Here is a 14,655-nt window from a genome sequence, read left to right as displayed (position 1 = left end):
AAGTCTGCTAGTTAATGACTTGATTTGTGATAATCACATTGACTTATGTTGCCTTACAGAAACCTGGCTGCAGCAAGAGGATTATGTGAGCATAAATGAGGCAACTCCTTCAAGCTATTTAAATTTTCACATACCCAGAAGTTCTGGGCGAGGAGGAGGAGTAGCAACAATCTTCCAGTCTGACTTACTGATTACTCCCAAAACAGTCAATACCTACAGCTCTTTTGAACAATTAACCCTTAATTTCCCTGATCCAAATTTCAAAGCAAGAAAACCTCCGCCAGGTCCTTACTCTGAATTTTTAGATGAGTTTTCAGAGTTCCTTTCTGATTTGGTATTAAATACTGACAGGGTCATCATAGTGGGAGATTTTAACATCCATGCTGACATTGAAGGTGATAGTTTAAGAGCAGCCTTTAATGCTATCTTAGACACTATTGGCTTTGTTCAAAATGTGAATAGTCCCACACATTCTCATCTTCATACTTTTGATCTTGTGCTGAGATACGGCATAGAATGTGAAGAAATAACAATATTTCCTCACAACCCTGTCCTCTCTGACCACTTTCTAATAACCTTCAGGATTACTTTAACATAGTTCTCCTCCCCCAAAAGAAGGTTCAATTTTAGTAGATCATTATCAGATAGTGCAGTTATACATTTTAAAGAATCTGCTTCGCTCTCTCCTCTGTGTCGCTGAGCAGTGCTGCAGAGTGCAAAACCTTAGCTTATTCCCCTTCACAGGTTGATGATTTTTTTGATGGGGTTGCTAGTTCTCTGCGTACTGCCTTAGACAACGCAGCTCTTTTGAAAATAAAAAACGTTAAAAATAGAAAGCTTGCTCCTTGGTTTAATGCAGAGCTGTGCACTTTGAAGCAAAATGCTAGGAAACTGGAGAGAAAATATCGCTCCACAGGCCTGCGGGAGTCATTCCTAGTCTGGAAAAATGGTTTACTGCTGTATAAGAGGACCCTTTGTAAAGCAAGAGCAGCATACTTCTCCTCATTAATAGAGGAGAATAAGAATAATCCTAGATTTCTTTTTAATACAGTTGCCAAACTCACCCAGAGCCATAGCTCTGTTGAACCGTCCATTCCACCTGCTCTTAGCAGCAAGGATTTTATGGGATTCTTTAAAGATAAGACTGATTATTAAAAATTAGATCATAAGCACTCCTCTATCCGCGATTGTATCAGAGGTACTCATGGAATCTGAACCGGGTTTAGACTGCTTTGATCCAGTTGAACTTTCCGAGTTAGCGAAATTATTGTCTTCATCTAAGCCTTCAACTTGTATGTTAGATGCAGTTCCAACCAGGTTATTTAAGGAGGTATTCCCTTTGATTTCCTTCTCCATTTTAGATGTGATTAATCTAGCTCTGTTACAGGGATATGTACCAAAGGCTTTTAAGGTTGCTGTAATTAAACCTCTGCTTAAAAAGCCGTCTCTTGACCCAGATGACTTGGTCAATTATAGACCTATATCCAATCTTCCTTTCTTATCTAAAATTCTTGAGAAAGTAGTTGCCAAACAAGTTTGCAATCACTTACACCATAATGAACTTTTTGAAGAGTTTCAGTCTGGCTTTAGAGCTCATCATATCACTGAAACAGCTCTGGTGAAAGTCACGAATGATATTCTCATGGCCTCAGATAATGGACTTGTATCTGTGCTTGTCCTGTTGGATCTCAGTGCTGCATTTGATACAGTTGACCATAATATTCTTTTAGAAAGACTTTAATATTTTGTTGGAATTAAAGGAACAGCTCTAGACTGGTTTAAATCTTATCTATCTGATTGAATTCAGTTTGTTCATATTAATGATAGATCTTCAACATGCTAAAAGGTTACCTGTGGAGTACCACAGGGATCAGTGCTAGGACCAATTATCTTTACTTTATACATGCTCCCAATCGGTAGAATTATTAGACAGCATGGGATCATTTTCACTGTTATGCTGATGATACCCAGCTATATCTGTCTATAAATCCAGATGAAGCTAACCCATTACATAAATTACAGGCATGTCTTGAAGACATAAAAACCTGGATGACTCTTAACTTTCTCCTTCTGAATGCAGACAAAACAGAAGTTATAGTCTTTGGACCAGAGTCTTTGAAAAAGATGCTGATTAGTCAGTCACTTTATTTGGGTGGGATTAAACTGATTTCAGATAATAAAGTAATAAATCTTGGTGTTATTTTTGATCAGGACCTGTCATTTAAATCCCATATCAAAGAGGTTTCTAGAATTTCTTTCTTTCATCTGAGGAACATTGCAAAAATTAGAAATATCCTGTCCAGGGGTGATGCTGACAAACTAGTCTATACATTTGTTACTTCAAGGCTGGACTATTGTAATTCTTTGCTCTCAGGAAGTCCACAAGCTGTAATTAAAAGCCTTCAGCTGATCCAAAATGCTGCAGCCAGAGTTCTGATGAAAATGAAAAAGAGAGATCATATCTCTCCTATCCTGGCTTCTCTTAATTGGCTTCCTGTTAAATCCAGAATAGAATTTAAAATCCTCCTTCTCACATATAAAGCCTTAAATGGCCAAGCTCCATCTTATATCAGAGATCTGATTGTTCATTATGTTCCTAACAGAGCACTTCGCTCTCAATCTGCAGGTTTACTAGTGGTTCCTAGAATTTCTAAAAATAGAATGGGAGGCAGATCTTTTAGTTATCAGGCTCCTCTCCTGTGGAACCAACTACCAGTTTTAGTCCGTGAGGCAGACACCCTGTCTACTTTTAAGGCTAGGCTTAAAACTTTCCTTTTTGATAAAGCTTATGGTTAGAGTGGCTCAGGTTATCCTGATCTATCTCTATAGTTATGCTGCTATAGGCTTAGACTGCTGGAGGACATAGGGACCCCCATTTCATCATTCTGCTTCATTCTCTCTCTATTCTCCTATTCTGCAGAAGCTGTTAGTTCAATCTCTAACGTTATGCTCTCTCTGCTTTTCCTCAGAGTAGCTTTGCCTCGTCTGTTCGTGTTTGGCTGGGACGCCATCCTGGAGAGAAACATCAGCTGTGCTGCTGCCATGAACACCTTTATTTATAGATGCTGGCGATCGGCCTGTTTTCCAGTGTGGTCCTGTTTCTCTGACTGTGATTGGCTGGATGTGCTCTCTTCGTCCTCTGGCATGGGAGCTGGCTGGGAGCTCGTCTGCCTGGCTGTGTGTTTCCTGGATGGGGCCGCCTTTTACAGCTGCTTTTTGTATCTCTGCTTCTGTCTCCTTGAACCCCAGTCGGCCTCGGCAGATGGCCGCTCACACTAAGCCTCGTTCTGCTGGAGGTTTCTTCCTGTTAAAAGGGAGTTTTTCCTTTCCACTGTCACTATAAGCATGCTTAGTGTGAGGGATTGTATTTGAGTCAATGAGTCAATGCAATCAATTGGTTTTCCTTTGATAGAAAACTTTATATCAATTTGACTGGATGATCTGGTTGAACTGTAAAGTGCCTTGAGATGACATGTGTTGTGAATTTGGCACTATAGAAATAAACTGAATTGAGTTGAATTGAAATTGAATCTGCACCCTCTGATCTGCACTTTGGAGGCTTTTCTCCAAACTCAAAATCCCAGTACATTTCAAACCAAACAAGAACCATAGACAGAGGCTGGTGCATCCTAAAGACAAAACCCCCAGACCTCAGTTGGCCCAAAACAGAAGAACGACCTCCTCCGCACAAGACTCTTCTGTTCACCCCCACCTTAAGGACAATTGACACTCATTTGAAGATCACATTTTGGACTAAGAAGACAGGTGGTTTGAAAGAGGTGTGAAAGAAGCCATTTATGTTAAGAGAGAAAAACCTACAAAGCAGCAATAGAGTTGTTTCATTCCCGCTGTCATCTCAATCTTCATCGCCATTGAGGGGACCAAAACATCTCACCTGGTCAGCCAGGCAAACAATGGGCCTAACGACCCCCTTTCAGAGGCATAGGCCAGTATCGATTTTTGCAGGTTAACAAAGACCTCAACCACTCACCATTACTGAGGGGTGGACCTGTTTTTTTCGGTCCAATTGTTCATGTTTTCTACGCCACAACAAGGCCTTTGTTTGGCCATTCTATAAGCCTGGAACTCAATGTTAATCCAGACATTTTAAATTGAGAAAGCTTCCTGGATGGGAAGCGAAATGTCTTCAAATTTGGAGAACAAAATCTAGTGGTTTGTTTTTTGGAATGACTATCACCTGGATGACTGGGAATCATCACCAGCAAATTGTAGACAGTCAATTTAAGGCACCATTGGTGCAATATAGAAATAATTTATCTAGTAAAAACCGAAATGACTAAAACTGACAGTGAGCTTTATAGCATTACAAAATCAATTACAATTTATACATCTAAAAGGGGCCAAAGTGCCTATAAGTAGCCTACATAGGAACTTGAGCTAAATGAATAGAAGATGGTGAAAAGATAAACCTTAACTTAGTCATCTAGAAAAGAAAATAGGTAGGAGAGAAAATATATTAATTTATTAATTACAGATGACAAAGAATGTACTAATCAATAGGTTATTTCACAGGAAATCTACAAATTTTGAAGAAGCTTATATTCAGATCAACCTTCCATTATTTTTGGAAGACCTAAAACTACTCCTTCTTGAACCAATTATTGACACATTATTAACCAAATTACTAACAGCTACAATGAAACAGATGATATAGAATAAATTGATCAATAACTTCTGAAACAGAAGTGATGGCTGGCTGGACTTCAGAACCATTTTGATCTTATATTTGTTTTAATTTTCTCATTGTGTGAACATGATCCTCTCAGTTATCACGCCACTTATCTAATTGAAAAAAAATCAAAGTGACTCTTTGTTTATTGTTTTTACAGTACTTATTGTTTTTAAAAATGTTTTAATCCTAGTCCACAATCATCCTCATTCATATATTCACTTAAATGTTCATATTATATGTTGGATTATTCACTGATTACCTAAAAATATCACTATAAATGAGAATGTACAATAATAAAATGTATGGTAAAACTTTATTTAAACTATAGTATTATACAAGGTGATCAAATCATTGTCAGTTAAATCTGTCAAATAGGCTTACTTTAGGGACTTTAAAAGCAGTATTACAGGGCCGCCAACTTTTCACCAAACATTGGGATGAAATTTTGAAATAGTTTGGATAGGAAATCCTGTCAGGGTTAGATGAGGATAGGTTCAGCTATTTTTTCAGAGGAATTTTTATAGCACAGTAAATTTACCGGGTAAAGATAAATTATCTATAGTTATGTGGAAATTTTTTCTAGGAGGCTGTAGATATTATAAAAGCTCACCATGACAGAAGACAGAACTTCTCTGCATGTTTCATTTGGAAGGTGTGATGGAAATTAAGTTTTTAAACATATTCAATGGACCAAAATAAAGATAAATAAATAAGTAATAATAAAATGAGAACATCCCTGTGGTTTCTCCTCTATAAATCCTTGATAACTGAGCTATCCTGCACATCCTCTCTGGAGGTTGGTCTTGGATGGCTGATCTTTTGAAAAATAAAATGAAATGGTTCTTTTTCTTTTTGTGGACCTCCTATGGTTTTGAGAGGCAAACCTAGAAGCTTTAAGAATTAAAATATTTGTGTTGGTTTAATTACTGCTAAACACCAACGGGAGATTATTAAACTGGACTGAGCAATAATTATTTAACTTGTGAGCAAAGCATGGTCCTTGTGTGTTAGCACTAAGGTTTTATTAAAAACACGGACTGGATTTTGATCACCATGGTATTTTTATACAAAAATAAGTGGAACAGAGTTGAGTTTTAATAGCTGCCATTTTTTACTGTGAGAAATTGGTAATTAGGAGTGAGAGTGTGTGAAGACACTGAGATGGGTAAGTCTCACTCCCAATCGGTGGGAGTTGACAGCCCTGTTTTCAGTGACATTGGGTCTGTTCGAAAACCTAGGACGCATCCTTAGAAGACCGGATTCGAAGGCCGATTACGTCATAGCGCGGCGCCGAGGTCTGGTTGGATTCCAAGAGTCCTTGTTATGCGGCCTTAAAATGCGTCCTTCTTTTTGCCCGATTTGAAGGACGGGTCTGATGTTTCCTCGGTATTCTTGGATATCCCAGGATTCATTGCGAGACCAAGCAAGCCGTGATCAGAGGAAAGGTTACTTGGCGCCGAACAGTGGTGAAAATTGGAAGTTCAGTTTAATATAATACAAGTCATTTAATAGTTCCGTCTGAGATTAATTAAAAATGGTTGTTTTAATGGTTATTGAGTCAGATATGTGGCGGTAATGTTTGATTTATCTAAAGGTTTTAATCTGTTACTGTGTAAATGGGTTTGGCTGTAATTTAAGGACAGATTCTAATATATCTGCAGGATGGGGACTATAAATCTGATAGGACTTTTATCTTTTTATTGCTGTTTTGCACAATATGCTTAACTACGTATTTTTTGTTGTTGAATATTAGAGATTTTGCAGATATATTTTTTATAAATACATTGTTTAGATTTACTTATATCTTTCTACCCCTTTTATAGAATAGAATAGAAAATCCCTTTATTGTCCCACAATGGGGAAATTTACAGCAGCAGAAAGATTATTGAAAATGGTCACACAAATGTGGACCTTAGAAAAATGTATAAGAATAACATAATAGGGAAGAGTTCAAATATAAACAATACAATACTGTAAAGTGTTTTAACAATATAAAACTGGAGAATAAATAACCAATATGCAGCTATGGACATTTTTACAGTAATGGATATTTGAAAATAGCAGCAACATCAGAGATGTGCAGAATGACAGCAGCAGGTTATTTAACTGACTAAGGTTTCTATCATTACATTTGATTTGATTTGTTCCTGCTCCTGGTGGTTGGAACCTTTATTCCATGGATTCTTGTTAATGTAGTCTTTGTTCACTTCACAATAAAAAAGAAATAAATTAACAGTTTTGAAAACTTCTGTATTCATTCTTTTCCTGCTTTGTGTGTCAACGTTTACGGTTGCTAAGCAACAGAGCATACGGCGGTAAAACCCGCCGAAGGGTAGACCTGGTCGAATTCACAGCCTAAAATCTTCCGGTCTCCTTATTTTCAAGGACTTCGAAGGATCCAGTCTAGGTAGACCGCGTCCTTGGAGGACACGTCCTAGGTTTTCGAACAGAGCCACAGTATCAATAGAGGTCTTGTGTTGAAATGACGCCCCCTCCTCTCATCACTACAGCTTATATATTTGATTTTTCTCAATTATCTATACCAACATTGTGCCAGTTTTTCTGTTACTGGTCTGTTTTCAATTATCTTCGTTTTTATTCCGCTTTTAATCAGGTACTGTCACCAGGAAGGCATGAGACACTGATAAACTGAGCTTCATGTAAATAATAGAAAATGTTTAGTTGAGAGTTAATGACTCTTCTTAGTTAAAACTCACCTGCAGAAACCGGCAAAACAGCGGAGATGAAGAGCAGAAAGCAGAGATGCTGAGACACTAGAATCGCAGCGGATGACATTTCCTGTAGATAAACTTAGAGAAGAACTCCGACTTGACTATTTAGTTTGGTTTAACATTTAGAGAAACAGTTCAAGGTAGTTTCAGTCCGTAAACCAAACTAAACGATAGCCTTGGTTAGGCGATGATCAGCTCCAGTAACCCCGAAATCCTACATCCTCCGTCACCGCTCCGCCTCCATAGACGTAAGCTGCGTCTCAATTCGTAGGCTGCGTCCTTCGAAGGACCCAGCCTAGCCAGCCTTAGGAGGACCCAGCCTTCGGAGGATGCTCCGGAGGATCCTCAGCCGTTGGTAAATGGGACGGTCTAGCCTTTTTTTTTTTTTTTTTTTTTTTTAATAGAACTTTATTGAAAATGTTGTACAAACATACAGACATATAGTTACATAGAACATTAGACAGGTGCTCTAATAATAACAACAACAACAACAACAACAAAAAATAAATAAAATAAAGAGAATAATTTTTTCTTATCTGTGGATGTGGTGCTTTGTTTAGAATCAATTAATGTAAGAGCTTTCATGTAGTCTTTAAATTCAAACAAGAAACATTTGAAGTTGGGGGATGTTTTGGAATGTTTGCATTTGTGTATATCAAATTCATCTTACAAAATGCATAGGTTTGTAATAAAAGCAGAATTCATGTCTCCATGGACAAAATAAAATATTACACTTTTATAGTCAATTACAATGTTTGTTTTGAGTTTACACATTATATATTGTTCAAGAAGAGTCCAGAAAGTGGTAGATTGAGTACAGTGATAAAATAAATGAGATAAGTTTTCTGGTACCATGTTACAAAAACTGCATTTATTTTCAATATCTGAGAATTTAGAAAAATATAAATTTGTTGGATATATAGTGTGTAAAATTTTAATGTGAATCTCTTTTATCTTATTAGATATATAGTATTTATAAGGTAATAGCCAAGCCTTCTTCCAGTCAGTTACCATAAAGATGTTATCCCAAAATGCTTTTCCTCATGGCTTTATCATTCTCTTTTCGTAAAAACAATGACGTATATGTTTGTTGTTGCATTTTGAGTCTGTTACATCATAACCGTTAATCATTAGAGGGGGTTTTATTCTAAGTGCTTCAAGGTACTGACAATGACTTCGGATCAGGAGAGAAAGGCCACTAGGGATAGCCTTAGTTACATAATTGAATTCTTTATATGTGACAGGAAAGGATTTAAGTCTAAGGAAATGTTCATAACTTAGCATTATACCATTAGAGTCAAAAAGGTTGCATACAAAGATTATATTTTTATCAACCCAGTTCTGTAAAAATATAGATTTTTTCCTAATAGTAATATCTTCATTATTCCAAATTAAGGCTTTGTGAGGAGAAAAGTTGTGGGAGTAGCAGAGTTTCCATGCTAACAGAGCTTGTTGGTAAAATTTGGAGAGTTTTAAAGGTAATTTTGTAATACTGTAATTACAGTTGAGTAAAAAGTGCAGACCACCCAATTTTTTAAAAATATTATTGGGAATAAAAAACCAAATTGAATTAGGGTTTTTAAGACATTCCTTAATCCATTTTATTTTAAAGGTGTTATTCAAGTCATTGAAATTATTAATTCGAATCCTCCTTGTATCCTGGGTGCTGAGAGAATCTCATTCTTCAAAATGGGTTTCTTAGTTTTCCAGGTAAATTTGCAGAGAATTCTATTTATTTCTTTGGATGATGAATTTTCAACAAAAAGTGATAGGGCAGGATATACCAGTCTCGAAATGTCTTCAGCTTTAGATAAGAGAACTCTGCCAAAAATCGAAAGGTCACGTTGAAGCCACATATTCATGATATTTTTGTCATGATGGGTTCACTAGTGAGACCCAGTTATGCAGAACACCACGGAGACGGAAACAGAAGTAAAAGGTTTAACAATGTTTATTGTCACAAGCACAGTTTTAACTACTGGTTCTGGTTCAGGCCTGGGGACTGGTTCAGTGGAATCTGCGTGGGAGACAGTTCAGTTAGCGTTTGCTCAGAGGAGTTTGATTCAGACAGTTTCAGATTTGTACCTTGAGGGTTCTTGGTTAAAGCCTTGAGAGGGAAACTGTTGGGTCCGGAGATAGTTTGTTCAGCAGAGTCCGTTAACTGCTTCAGCGTCTTACTTCTTGAGAATGAGCTGACCTTGGCTTTGAGTTTCCAGCTCTTGGTCCAGAGCTGCATGGAAAATCCAGAGAGAGACTTCAGGTTTGGCTCAGAGGGCAGGCTCGGCAGGTTAAGCTCTTCCTGAGCTTCACAGGAGAAAAACAGGTTTCCTGGAAGACAGAGACAAAGGTTAGAATCCAGTCTGGATTCAAAGTCAACAAAGGTTCTCAGAGATACTAGGCTTAGGTGCTAACCAACTGGATAAAACACTGCGGCATTGAGGCAAGGTCTGAAGACAGCTTAAATACTGTGGATCCTCTGATGATGGGATGAGCTTCAGCTGTGCAGGAGGCTCGGCTCAGGAGGATCGGTGGTACTTCTCCCAGCTCCCAACAGTACCCCCCCCTCAACGACCGCCCCTTGGCGGTCTGGAAGATGTCGATGGACAGGAACGCTCATACTCCTCGATCAGTGCTGGATCGAGGATGTAAGAGCCAGGAACCCACTGGCGATCCTCCGGGCCATAGCCCTCCCAGTCGACGAGGTACTGCCAGCCGCGACCTCGCCGACGGGAGTCCACGATCCGGCGGACGGTGAATGCAGGATGACCATCGACTTCCAGGGCGGGTGGAGGGGAGTCGGATGGTGGGCACAGAGGACTTGAGACTACTGGTTTCACTTGAGAGACGTGGAATGTGGGATGAATACGAAGAGACGGGGGAAGTTGAAGGCGTATGGCTGATGGGTTGATGACCTGGGAAATCTTATACGGACCAATGAATTTTGGAGAGAGTTTACGAGACATTCCCTTGAGGGGAATATCTCGAGTGGATAGCCATACCTCTTGGCCCACGGAGTACTCAGGGGCGGGACGTCTTCTGGAGTCGGCGAAACGCTTGGTAGTCTCGGAGGAACGATTGAGGGTAGTGATGGTCTCTCTCCATATGCGTTGGCAGCGTCTGATGTGCTGGTTGACTGACTGGACCGAAATCTCTCTCTCGTCTGCGGGAAAAAGTGGAGGGTAGTAACCGAGACTGACCTGAAACGGTGACTGGCCGGTGGAAGCAGATTTAAGAGAATTGTGTGCGTATTCTATCCAAGTTAGGTACTGGCTCCAGTCGGTGGGATTGCTTGAAGTCAGACAACGGAGGGTTGACTCTAGCTGTTGGTTCATCCTCTCAGTTTGGCCGTTGGACTGTGGGTGATAACCGGAAGTTAGAGAGAAGTTACAGTCGAGAGCGGAACAGAATGCCTTCCAAACTTGTGAAATGAACTGGGGACCACGGTCTGAGAGGATCTCTTGGGGAATGCCATGTAGACGGAAGACGTGTTTCACCAGGAGCTGGGCGGTTTGAAAAGCCGTGGGAAGTTTCCTGAGAGGGATGAGATGACAGGATTTCGAGAATCGATCAACGATGGTGAGGATTGTGGACATACCTCGGGAGATGGGAAGACCAGTGACAAAGTCGATAGCTATATGGGACCATGGACGTGAGGGAACTGGAAGAGGTTGTAACAGGCCTGAGGGAGGTTGATGTGAGGCTTTATTTCTTGCACAGGTGGAACAGGCCAACACATACTCCTTGACATCTTTGTGAAGAGTTGGCCACCAGAAACGTCTTGAAATCAAAGCGACGGTTCTGCTCACCCCCGGATGGGCAGAGAACTTAGCAGCATGCATCCACTGTATTAGGCGAGATATGACAGAAGAAGGTACATAGGTTCGGTTAGCTGGACCATTACCTGGGTCAGGTTCTGAAGCCAGGGCGGAATTAATTAGATCGGTGATCTCCCAGGTAACCACTCCAACAGTGCATGATGCGGGAAGGAGAGGTTCAGGCGTCTCGGGTTGATCAACGGAGTATAGACGAGAGAGAGAATCGGGTTTGACATTCTTGGATCCGGGTCTGTAGGAGATAATGAGGTTGAAACGAGAGAAGAATATGGACCACCTTGATTGACGGGGATTGGCTTGTTTAGCTGACTGGATGTAAGCAAGGTTCTTGTGATCCGTCCAAACGAGAACCGGGTGCTCAGCTCCCTCCAGCCAGTGTCTCCATTCCTCCAGTGCCAACTTGATGGCCAGTAGTTCTCGGTCTCCAACATCGTAGTTTTGCTCTGCGGAGGAAAGTCTTCGAGAGAAAAAGGCACAAGGATGAATCTTTTGATCAGTGTCGAGTCTTTGAGATAAGACAGCTCCAACACCAGAGTCGGAAGCGTCTACTTCGAGGATGAATTGTTTGGAAGGATCAGGCTGGATTAACACGGGTGCTCTGGAAAACAAAGATTTCAGTTTCTCAAATGCGGTTTGTGCCTCAGGGGTCCATTGAAAGGTTTGTTTGAGTGAGGTTAAGGAGGTTAGAGGAAGAGCTGTCTGACTATAGTTCCTGATGAATCGGCGATAAAAATTGGCGAAACCCAGGAATCTCTGTAGCTGCTTGCGGTTTTCAGGAACCGGCCACTCCAAAACTGCCTTTATTTTATCCTCAGAAGGCTTAACCTGCCCGCCCTCGAGCACAAACCCCAAAAAGGTGACTGAAGGCTGATGGAATTCACATTTCTCGGCCTTGACAAAAAGTTTGTTCTCCAGTAATCTTTGCAACACAAGGCGGACATGTTTCTTATGCTCTGAGAGGTCTTTAGAGTAAATGAGTATGTCATCTATGTAGACGAACACGAACACATTTAAAAAGTCTCTGAGAACATCATTCACAAGGGCTTGGAAACAGGCAGGAGCATTTGTTAGACCAAAGGGCATGACCAAATATTCGAACTGGCCCAAGGGGGTTTTAAAGGCTGTTTTCCACTCATCTCCGTCACGGATCCTAAGAAGATGATAAGCGTTCCTCAAATCTAGTTTGGTGAAAACAGTTGCCCCTTGTACAGGTTCAAAAGCTGAGGCGAGTAGTGGAAGATGGTACTTGTTTTTAATAGTTATTTGGTTCAGGCCTCTGTAATCAATACACGGTCTTAAAGAACCGTCCTTCTTGCCTACGAAAAAGAACCCTGCACCCAACGGAGAAGAAGATGGGCGAATTATCCCAGCAGCTAAAGACTCGTTTATGTATTTTTCCATGGTTTCTCGTTCTGGTTTGGAAATATTGTATAGTCTGCTGCTGGGTAGAGGTGCTCCTGGTAATAGCTCGATCGCACAGTCATATGGTCTGTGTGGTGGAAGGGACGTAGCACTGACCTTACTGAAGACAGGAGCCAAATCATGGTACTCAGAAGGGACAGAAGAAAGGTCAGGAGAGTCCATCTCCCCCCCACCTCTAGGAGACCCCAACACGGGGGCTGCCGAACGGAGGCAAGTTTCGTGACATAACGTTGACCATGATTCCACATGACGATCAGTCCAGTTAATATGTGGATTATGTTTCTCCAACCATTCGAATCCAAGCACCAGGGGAGAGCATGCGGAGGGAAAAACAAAAAATGTTATGGTTTCACGATGATTACCTGAGAGTAGTAGCTCGAGAGGTTGAGTTTGATGGGTAACCTGGTGGAGTTTTTTCCCATCAATAGCTGAGACACTAAGAGGCTGGGTCAGGGGAATAGTTTCAATTTGAAGCTGCTGGACAAGGTTTGAATCAATTAAATTTCGTTCACAGCCTGAATCGATGAAGGCAGAAAAAGAGAGGCTTTGATTCGAGCAAAACAAAGTGGCAGGGAGCATCAGTCGAGGAGATTTTTTAGAGTTATCATGGCCCGCCAGACTCCTCAGAACCTCTGGCGGGCCCAGGCTTTTGATTTAACTGGACATGAAGCGATGAAGTGACCACTCTCACCACAGTAGATGCAAAGTTTGCTCAAAAAACTACTTTGTCTTTCCTCTGGAGTGAGCCTGGTATGTCCAACCTGCATGGGTTCGGCATCCATCTCTCCGGAATGAGAGGCCTGAACAGGCAAAGGGAGAGACTGGACTTTAGATCTTGGTTTGGACAACTGTTCTGTGGAAGCAGAAAAAACAGTCACATTATTAGAAGCAGGGGCAGAGGAAAAAGAACCCAGATTTCTAGACTTGGAGCTGTTTCTAGCTCGGATTCTGTTGTCCAATTTTATCGTCAGACGGATTAATTCTTCAAGTGTTGCAGGTTCGTCGAGGGTTGCTAGTTCATCCTTGATGCTTTCATTCAAAGCCATAAAATAAGCCCCCTTTAAAGCGCTTTGGTTCCATCCGGAAGCTGCCGCTTTAACCCGGAAGTTAATGGAGAACTCCGCCACAGAGGAATTTCCCTGTTTAATGTTGAAAAGAGCACGAGAGTCAATGGTTTGATCAGTTTCTTGATTGAATACCTGAGAAAATTCTGAAATAAACTCAGAGTATTGACAACTGAGGCTTTCGTCGGAGGCAAACCTTGCCTGAGCCCATTCCAGGGCTCTTCCTGTCAATTGGGAAAGAATGAAAGTTATCTTTTTATAGTCCATGGGAAAACTGCCAGGAGAGTTCTGAAAGATTAAACGGCATTGAAACAAAAATCCCTTGCAATCTTTCATATTACCAGAGAATTTTTCAGGTAGACTTGGGCGGAACTCGGATGACGTCACTGCCGATGACCTCGGAGATGGAACTGGACCCGGAAATGGTTGTGCTGCCGGCGTGGCATTACCGCTGTTCATGTAGTTAGCATAGCCTTGGAGCACTTGGTTTTGCATCTCAATGTGGGTATTTAACTCACGAAGAGCCAGTGCGTGTCCATGGAGTTGGGCCTCCTGCTCCTCCAATCGACGAGTGAAGTGATCTGCTGGGCCTTGTGTTTGGCCGCAGTGTTCTGTCTTGATGGGTTCACTAGTGAGACCCAGTTATGCAGAACACCACGGAGACGGAAACAGAAGTAAAAGGTTTAACAATGTTGTCACAAGCACAGTTTTAACTACTGGTTCTGGTTCAGGCCTGGGGACTGGTTCAGTGGAATCTGCGTGGGAGACAGTTCAGTTAGCGTTTGCTCAGAGGAGTTTGATTCAGACAGTTTCAGGTTTGTACCTTGAGGGTTCTTGGTTAAAGCCTTGAGAGGGAAACTGTTGGGTCCGGAGATAGTTTGTTCAGCAGAGTCCGTTAACTGCTTCAGCGT

Source organism: Cyprinodon tularosa, unplaced genomic scaffold, assembly GCF_016077235.1.
Source record: "Cyprinodon tularosa strain WSP-4 unplaced genomic scaffold, ASM1607723v1 ctg848, whole genome shotgun sequence".
Classification (NCBI taxonomy): Eukaryota; Metazoa; Chordata; class Actinopteri; order Cyprinodontiformes; family Cyprinodontidae; genus Cyprinodon; species Cyprinodon tularosa.
This window is presented reverse-complemented; position numbering follows the sequence as displayed.